The 8,914-nt window shown below is 37.5% G+C and overlaps 1 protein-coding gene across 1 annotated transcript in view; it reads left to right on the top strand.

The window, feature by feature from the left end:
• The window catches only part of jade3 (jade family PHD finger 3), a 35,796-nt gene continuing 26,882 nt past the window's right edge, over positions 1 to 8,914 (top strand). The window contains exons 1-2 of the mRNA XM_057840452.1: positions 1 to 612; positions 7,286 to 7,354. The gene's annotated coding sequence lies outside the window, so the exon portion shown is untranslated. The remainder of the gene's footprint in view (positions 613 to 7,285; positions 7,355 to 8,914) is intronic.

Genomic DNA, 8,914 nt, shown 5'->3' with positions numbered 1-8,914 from the left:
CATTTTTAAAAATGGTATCAAAATCCGCCGTGTTTTCATAAATACCTTTCTGGCATAAAACAATTATAAAAATGATCTTTTCTAAATTTGTTTTTAATAAAAAAAAAATGTGTGTGGTGGTAATAAAACGTTTTACCACAATATATTAGTATTTTTCGGAACCTTAGTGCTATTTTCGCTCTTTCCAGTCAAAATGGATTGAACGTCTATCGCCGCCAATGGCACTAAAATATGAGCATTCACAGGCAGTCCGACCAGTTTAGATGAATTGGACGTCTATTGTTGTCAATGGCAGTGAAATATTTTTTAAAAATGTTAAATCTGTCTCCACCCGATCCACGGTTGACACCGACGATCAAATCAAACGTACCAGAGATTGACGCGAAACCGGCGGGGTTTAGGACCCAGCGGGCCACGCGGTACAATAGCGCTGTTGTGCCGTGTTGGTGGGCCGACTGACTGCAAGTCTGAGAGAAGAAGCCCTCCAAAAAAACCTCAATTTACCCCATTACCAAACACAAATACTTCTAAATTTTGCCTATAAAGTGTGTGTTTGACTCGGAAAGGGATACGGATGTGGTAAAGTGGACCTCCCAGCGCTTCTTCTTGAAGGTAAAATGGTGGGAGCGTGAACAATATGCCCGTGTGTGCTTCCTGGCTCGTGCGCCAGGATGTGCCCCCGTGGAAGGTCTCTTTCCAAACCAGGCCCTGGTTTTTGTTTTATCAACCTCGCTGAACACTCGCCTCGTCTTTAGACCACACTGGGTGGTTAAACTAGCGTTTAGTGGTTCTCCTGCAACCCTCTCCCTTCTTTTAAAGGCGCCACCGTAAGGAAGTGACATGTCGGTGCGGCGGTGGTGGCGCCCATGTTTGATTTGGCCCTCGTCGTCTCCCGCTTTCGAGGCGTTGACTGCAATTGGCGCCAATGCGACTCTTAAAAGTCTTTTCCACGTTTTGTTTTGTATTATAGACACCTCTAAAGGTGAAAGATAGTGGTCGGTATTGAATTAAATCAAACGCGAAACGAATGGAGAAACGTAAACAAATGGCTGGCCGCAATTCGGTCATTGTTTCCGAGCTTTTTAACAGCGGTGGTCTATTTTTGTGACGTCATATCCGGTAGCGCGTCCCCCTTAGCCTGGTTACCTCGTTAGCTAGCCAGTTGACCCCTTTCACGTGCTATGTATATATTCAATAGTAGTAAGGAGAAGTAGCAAAAGTATTATGTATAGTCTGTATTTTGTTTAAATGAGGACAGCTAATTGAAAAATCATTAGGAAAAATAGAAGTACCAATTTATCTCATTTACTTGAGTGAAAAAGTACAGAACCAGAATGTAGTTAACTCATTGACTGGAAACAGTTTTCATCCAGTTTCCCATTTTGTCAGCCATTTTAGAACAAAGACTGACCTTTCAAGACCAACAGAATTTTGTATACTCACATTAAACAGATAACCAACAACAACAACAAAAAAGAGTAGACTTTATTTTCCTCACCAGTTTTTAATATTTCCCATTCTTATGTAATAAAAGAGTAGAACATAGTTGAAAAGCTGTGAAAAGAAACCTGTCAGGCAGAACAGTACCTTGTGCTACGTTCACACCGAAGGTCAAGAGATTTTTTTTTGCCCGTATGCCACACATATCTGACATTTTTCTTAGTGCATAGTGCAGAAAAACCCTCTACATAGGCATGTGCTGGTATGATATTCTGACAGTATAATAACCTTAAGCCAAAATATCACAGTATCACGGTATTGCAATTACAGCTCTAAAATGTGTTACTTTGAGATATCTGGGTTATTTTAAAAAATTCCATTGAACTGGATTTTTATTTTTCAAAACATGGGCAAAGTGGAACATAAGTGTAATGTTAAAATAATTTAAACAAAAAAAATTAAATGTTCTAAATAAAATGAAAATAAACAGTCCTTTAGTAGAGCCTAAACCCACAGCTCATCATTGTTACCATCAGAACAAAAATAATTGAATTATTTTCCATAAAAATCACGTGTGTATGACTCGTATCATGTTTACATTATACACACACTCTTTCAACACAGACAGTTGCCAGAGAGGAAAAAACATTTTAACAACGCTAAACACACTGGAGTTAACTCTCGTAGCTGGTGGGAAACGTTCATGATAGTGTTTATTGTTTACTAACCTTTAATTTTGTATAAATGCAAAATCATATTGGAAGTAGGCATGTGCTGGTATGAGATTTTTTTGACAGTATAACCTTATGCAAAACTGCGGTATCACAGTATTGCAATTACTGCTCTAAAATGTGTTGTTTTGAGTTATGGGTTTAAAAAAAAAAAAAAAGAAAAAAAAAAAGGATTTGTTCATATTTCATGACATATTTGCAAATTGGAACATCAACTTGAATATAATGTTAAATAAAATAACAAACAAAAAAACCTGAAAAATTTTGAATAAAATTGAGATAAATAGAACTTAAGGACTAAACCCATACATTGCAGGCAATTCACTGACTCTAAAGCTCAATCTCAACATTTTTAGAGACTTGCTCATTTTCTACACACTTCTCTCTATCAAAGTTGTGCTGCAGGAATGTGAGTATGTTCACCTTTTCTGGGCTAATATACCACGACTACTACTAGTATGAATAATAATTACTTGAAAATTAATGGAGAGCGAGACTTAGAGACGGCGCGTGTGTGTATGACTCGGATGATTATTTACACATTATATCCCCCCCCCCCAAACACAGAAAGTCGCCAGAGAGAAAAAGCACCACAGGCTGTATTATGAAAATATTATTTTGAACAGATTTTTACAATGCCGGAAGACTTTACAAAAGTACGCTTGTAGTGAGGAAACAAGTTAGCCGTCTTAGCATGCTAACGCCACGTTCATTGCCTCGTTACCAAGCTTACGTTATAGTATTTGTTTTACCATCGCTAGACATAGGAAACACGCTGGAGTGAACTCTCGTAGAGTGGTGGGAAATGTTCATGACAATGTTTACTTTAGGGCTGCAGCTATCGAATATTTTAGTAATCGAGTAATCGACTGAAAATTGTGAGTGAAGAGCAATTATAAATATACATGAGAAAACAAGACATTTCATCTAATCTTGAACCATTTTCAGTCAATCAATGTCTTTATTTTCGATGTATATTGTTGAAAACAGGCAACAATTGCATCTCAGATGTAACTAGAATAAAAAAAGACTAATTCACTGCTTTCCCTCAAAAAACCTATAGATCTTATGAATATATATAATATACCTAAAAATGCTGTTACGCTTGATAACACACATCACTTAAAAGTTAGGATTTTTTCCCCACGTGTTTCAATTGAATTTCTATTTGTGTCAAGCCATTTTTAAGTTCAATTAAGTTTTAAGTTAGTCTAAACTGTAAGTCCTGATAGGATTTTGAGTTTTGCGGTGTTAAAAATAAATGTATGATACAGGCTGTATTGGAGCACATTAGGGACCAGTGCTACTTGGTGTTTTATCCAGCAAATACTACTGAGCTTAAATTGATAGTTAGCACTATTGAGTTTTTATTTTACACCCTCATCACTCCAAAACACTGTTATGTTAAAGCCTGTATGTAAGACGTGTTAGCCATGCATCGAAAGTGGTCATATTTAATAGAGACCTAGCCCTCCGCAGAGCTAACGTTACTTGAGCTAGTGAAAGTATCGTTAATCTTATTTATTAGCGCTTAGCGCTCTTTATTAGCGCTTAGCGCTCTACTGCTTTAAGATGGCGGCTGTTTACTAACGCTGCCCAGACGCGGCCGAGTCTGTCATTTTGCATCTAGTTCAACAAACATGTGATCTCTATGAGACTCATCAGACGCTACCTGCTACCAACGTAGCATAGTGCGGGCTAGTATTTAACAACGTCGGCGTCGTCTGGAGCGGCTTTCGGTTGCAGTAAGTTTTTTTGCTTCTTCCTCTACTCACGTGACATCAGCGCGTTGTTCCGCATTAAAAGTAGCCCAAGCAAAACGTGATGCTTAGAGCTGTCAAAATAAACGATTACTCGAGGTGAATAAAATTACTCGGATCAGTTTTTAAACTCGAGTTGCTCGAGTATTCGTTTCAGCTCTAGTTTACTTACCTTAAATTTTGTGTAAAGTGACGGCCGATGGTCACGTAAACGTGAAATCATGTTAGAGGTGTTGCCTGCACGTCGGCTGTCCTTCCTCCTCTGAACCGGTAGCCGAAATACTAATACCCAATACTAATACCATACTCGCGACAGTCTTTTTTTTGAGGTGGGAAAAAGCTCAGGTGTAGTTTTGACAGCGACAGCAGTGTCACAGACACGCAGGACAGAGAAACAACCAGAGGGGGAGGGGTGTGCGCTGCCGCTCCAAGCAATTTATCACTGCATTTTGGGTACATAAAAATAGCTAATGCTGTACTACGGTATGACGGAAAATTTTTGTGGTTTTGAAACCGTGACATTTTCATACCACGGTTAACCTTGGAACCGATAACCAGCACATGCCTAATTGGATATATTTCCTCCTCGGCAGCCACCCTCCGCAAACATGTTTTTTAACATGTCAGTTGGCTCTCCTCCTCTAAGCCGCGGCCGTCTGTAATTTTCTATAGCTGAAGTATTCCCATACCATCGATTTTGTTTTCTTCGATGGGAGGAAAAAGCTCTGGAGTTTCACCTCCTCCAGCCATCGTGTAGCACAGCTGACTCACTGACACTTAACAACAACCGGCGGGGGAGGGTTGAGCCTTGCAGCTGTAAATGAAGGCTTTTTCCATACATTTTGGGGACATAAATAAAGCTAATACCTTAAGGACGTTATGACGGAAAGTTTTTGCAGTTTTGAAACCTTGACATTGTCATACCATGGTGTACCTTGAAACCGATAATCGGTACAAGCTCATCTGTACATATCCGATCTATAAGTCATTGACAAGTGAAATGCTGTATTGGCCCGAATATAAGACGGTGTTTTTTGCATTGAAATAAGACTGAAAAAGAGGGGGTCATCTTATATTCGCGGTTTAGACATTATACCCATTCACAACGCTAGATGGTGCCAGATATCATTGAAGCGATGTTCACTCATGAGTCATGACAGATCTCAGCTACTCTCAAGTTTAACCAGTTTGCATTTTTTATTGCAATGTTTTTCCTTACTCAGATGTGTTTCAAGACTAGAGTTAGACTTCACTTTGATGGTTAATGCAGTTATTGCAATTTTGTTGTTTTATCACAATAGATTGGTTTATTTAAATTTCCAAAACCAGAAGCCATTCATTTACGAATGTGATTGCACTTCAGTTTACATATTTAATGTTCAGATATTAAGATTTGAATGAGGCAAAATAACATGTTTTTTTTCTCAAATATATTGTTATAATCATTTGTTTCGGATGTACTGTAATTATTTTCTGTATAAAAATTAATTTGGTGTTCAAAAAGTCTTTTTTCAAACTTGAGTCATGAAAAAGAGGGGGTCGTCTTATAATTAGGGCCGTCTTATATCCGGGCCAATACGGTACGTCACCAATGTGACATATACAACAGACGCGAATGAGAAACGGCGGACAAAGGTGTAAAAAAAAACAAAAACAAAAAAAACCTTTTTGTTCTTGATGTGAAGCTATCAGGATACAAGTAATGTTGGCTCCGGTAACATAATATCCTCAAAAATTGCCACAAAAGCATGACATCTAAGACCTCCTGAAGGCACCTTATTTACTTCAGTTAACCCTATGACAGGCGACACAAAAAATATCAAAATTAACTAAATATCCGAATTAGCCATCATACCCTACAGCAGGGGTGTCCAAACTTTTTGCAAAGGGGGCCAGATTTGGTGTGGTAAAAATGTGGGGGACCGACCTTGGCTGATGTCCTTTACGTAGAACAATATATTTTAGCAAGCCATCATTCTGTGTGTCACATTTGCTTTATTATTATTTTTTTAATTAATAATTCCAACAATCTTGCAACTAGCTTTTGTGGCGTTCTCTTTCGACTCTCAAGCTCTTGCGAAATACTGCTGCTGTGAAATTAAACTAGCTTCAAGTTGCTTCAATTTCTCGCTGCGTATCTTCCCTGTTATCTTGTCGTAGCAGCGTGTCTTGTTTGGTAACATCGCCTCACATTGAGCTCTTTAAAAACAGCGACTGTCTCTTTGCAAATGAGGCGGACACAGTTGCGTATTTTAGTAAAGAAATAGTCCAATTTCCACCTATCTTTAAAGCGCGAGTCATCGCAGTCAACTTTTTATGGTAATTGTCGCCATTTTAGAAAATTAGGAGTAAAGTGTCACATGGGGTAATGTTGCTTAGAGTGCTGCTGCCTTTTAGTGGGTAAATGAGGAGCAGCATTTAGTGTGTAAGCTACTACATATGCTGGTAGCAGTACTGCTGACTAATTTATTAAGTCTGTGTGCGGGCCAGACGTTATTGATTTTATGACAGAGGCTGGGGGCCTGATGAAATTTGACCATGGGCCGCATTTGCCCCCGGGCCGGACTTTGGACATGTCTGCCCTACAGTGTGAACGTAGCCTTTGACTGAAACTAAAAGAAACAAAATTATCACTGAAACGACTAATAATGACAAAATGTAATATTTTTTTTTAGATATACAATTCAATTTGTTAAATTTTTACGTTAATTTGATCCAGAAACTGCTTTAGAAGATAATTAACGTACTACCGATTGCTTTTGTACTGAATGTTTTTCGTCCAGAATGTCAACTTAGCTCCTTTAGCATATCATATACACATTGTCTTTTGTGTTATAATGTCGGCTTTGTTTTGGAAACCCCTCATGTCAACAGCAGATGTTGTCCAGTGCTCTGCTGCTTCTCCTTTTCCACTTAAAAATAGCTTGCGGGACAATTAAGGCCAATGGTCGGGAGCTTCTTCCCACATTTCAAAAACCTAAATGTATGTCCACTGCACTCCAAAGTAACTCACACTTATATTTCTCATTCGTTTCCTCAATTTTTGAGTTGCGCCAGAAATCAGATGTGAACGGCTCCAGCTTACCTGCCACCTTAGTGAGGATATGTGTTTTAGAAAATGGGTTTGTGTGCCTAGCATGAACTTAAATGACTACGTCCAACTTCTTCATGGGGAATGCTAGGCATGTTTAAACAACACTTTTCATATACCGACACGTGAGTGCGTCATCGGAAAAAAGCCTGAAAAGGAATGTAGTTTCATCAAAAAGCTACAAAAATATAAATTGCTAGAATTATGACTGTGAATTACTTGTGAAACAACGTTTATGCTAACGTGCTTCTTCTTGTTCCAAGGGATGAAATTAAGTACTTGAGTGTCCGTCAGAGGAAGCCACTAGTATGCTTTTCAACTGGAGATTTATGGTGAGTACTGGTAATATAAATTAATAGTTTCAAGAGAGTTGATTTTGGTCTCCAATTTTAGTTCCTCAATGGTTGAAATATACTTGATTTGAAACATGTTTAGTTAATTATGCTTACAAATTTGTTACATTTATGCAAAACACTCGTTCTTATGTCTTTTTGGGGTGCTGAATCCAATTCTGATCTTCGTTTTTTTTCCTGTAAGCCCTATTTTTTTAATTTTGTGCACATCAAGATTTAATTTCTTTGTGTAATGCTAAATTGTTGGAAGGATATATTATTAGCAAAGTAACAACTTTAGGAATGTCCTCGATCCAATCAAGTGATCAGAAATCGGGCCGATCGCTATTTTTTTAGAGGATCGAAATTGGGTGAAAAGGATCAGGGTTTAAAATGTTTAATTCAAGGGCTAAAAAGTAACAAAATAACCTAGAAATACAACGGCATTGCCAAAGAAAAAAAAAAAGTTTAATACTCGGCAACACTCCCAGAATAGCCGAAGTAACTCTAAACAGTACAGTACTGTAACTAGGGCTGCAGCTATCAAATATTTTAGTAATCGAGTAATCGACTGAAAATTCTATTGATTAATCGAGTAATCTGATAAAACATTATTTTTAGGTAAAGAGCAATTATAAATATACATAAGAAAAAAAGACATTTAATCCAATATTGAAGTATTTTCAGTCCATCAATGTCTTTATTTTTCATGTACATTGTTGAAAACAGCCAACAATTGCATCTCAGATGTGACTAGAAAAAAAAAATTCACTGCTTTCACTCAAAAAACTTCTAGATCTTATTAAAAAACCATATTTCTTCTCTAAAAATGTAATTACGCTTGATAACACACATCACTTGAAAGTTACGTGTTTTCCCCACGTGTTTCAATTGAATTTCCATTTGTGTCAAGCTATTTTTAAGTTCTAGTTAAGTTTTAAGTTAGTCTAAACTGTAAGTACTGATAGGATTTTGAGTTTTTGCCGTGTTCAAAATAAATGTATGATACCTGCTGTATTGGAGCACATTAGGGACCAGTGCTACTAGGTGTTTTATTCAGCAATGGCTACTGAGCTAAAACTGACAGTTAGCTATATTATGTTTTAATTTTACACCCTGTGTTTTTACAGATTAAATAAAGCCTGTATGTAAGACACGTTAGCCACGCATCGACAGTGGTCCTATTCAATAGAAACCTAGCCCTTCGAAGGGCTGGCGTTACGTGTGCGAGTGACAGTAACGTTATATTTATTAGCGCTGAGAAGTCTACTGCTTAAAGATGGCGGCTGTTTACTAATTACTTATTAAGAAATGTTCACATATCAATGTCTGATTTCAAAGACTGGTAAATGGCTAAAATCGGTGTCTCACTGAAGTTATTTCAGCTATTAGGTGGTAGGGTGTCTTAACTTTTCCTCAGAATATGAATTTTTGTTGATATATTTGGTTTAATGTAATGTAATTTTTTGTTGTTTACCTGCAATTAAATCACTTTCTTTTCCAGAGATAAAGAAAAACAAGATTAGACATTGATATGTGAACATTTCTTAGTAAAGAACT

This window comes from Corythoichthys intestinalis, chromosome 7, assembly GCF_030265065.1.
Source record: "Corythoichthys intestinalis isolate RoL2023-P3 chromosome 7, ASM3026506v1, whole genome shotgun sequence".
NCBI classification, from domain to species: Eukaryota; Metazoa; Chordata; class Actinopteri; order Syngnathiformes; family Syngnathidae; genus Corythoichthys; species Corythoichthys intestinalis.
Note: the sequence above shows the minus strand (reverse complement) of the source record. Positions and strands in the feature narration are given on the sequence as shown.